Source organism: Manacus vitellinus, unplaced genomic scaffold (assembly GCF_001715985.3).
Source record: "Manacus vitellinus isolate BGI_N305 unplaced genomic scaffold, ASM171598v3 scaffold_93_pilon, whole genome shotgun sequence".
Classification (NCBI taxonomy): Eukaryota; Metazoa; Chordata; class Aves; order Passeriformes; family Pipridae; genus Manacus; species Manacus vitellinus.
Window position 1 is genome coordinate 787,497 of NW_021940884.1, and position 1,063 is coordinate 788,559.

Sequence of the window (1,063 nt, forward strand, 5' to 3'; positions counted from 1 at the left end):
GCTCAGCCCCGGCTCAGCCCAGCCCAGCCGCCCCACCACGGCTCTCCCTGCTGCCCCTCGCACCCGGCACCCCAGGAGGGGCAGAAGTTCCCTCCCTCCAGGACCCCAAGGCCCCAGTCCCGGTCCCCACGGCCCCACGCTCCCACCTGCTGCGGGTCTGGTCAGCCCTGGCCTCCAGCAGCAGGGCCTTGAAGCGGCGGATGGCGAGGGTGGCGAGGACGGCGCCCAGGAGGAGGATGCTGAGCAGGATCCCAGCTGCTGCACCCAGCAGGCTCTGCTGGGTCACCCGGTAGTCACAGCGCAGACCCATGAACCAGAAATCGCTGCCCACGGGGCACCTGTGCCAGGGGGGTCCATCAGCTCCGGGGGGATGGCACCCAGTACCCCGGGCTGCCCCAGGGCACTCACTGGCAGAGGGGCTGGCGGTCCCGCGGGTGGGTGCAGATGCCCTGGTTCTTGCAGTAGTCACGGTGGCAGAGGGAGGTGCAGGTCGCGTTCCCGTCCGCCCCAGACACGCAGGCAAAGCCGGTCGGGCAGGCAAAGAACACAGTGCAGGGGTCCAGTGTCCGCACTGCAGGGACAGGGCCTGGCTGTGCCACCCTCCCCACAGAGCAGGGAGCCAGGGCCAGGCGTGTGCCCGCCCTGCCACAACCCCTGCAGGCACCAGGCTCCAGGCCCAGGGGAGGGTCGGCGATGGTGCAGCCCCGTACCTGCCCCACACTCACCCAGAGCCTCGTGGCGCAGGACGGGGGCTGTTCCCACCACCAGCCCTGGCCGGGTGCCACCAGAGCCCAGTGTGGCCTCGAGGAGCGTGTCCAGCCCCAGCACTGGCAGCTGCTCCCCCGTGAACAGCGCGTCGTACTGCAGCACCACACTGCCCTCCCTGCAGGGACACCCGCTCGGAGCTCGTGGGGGCAGCCCCCATGCCCAGCACCTCACCTGGCACTGCTGTGACCCCGCAGCATGTGACAGTCCCTGCACCCCCGTGCCAGGGAGCATCACGTGCTGCGGGGCTGCACCAGCACCCACCTGATCCCCGTCACCTCCAGCCGCAGGAACCCGG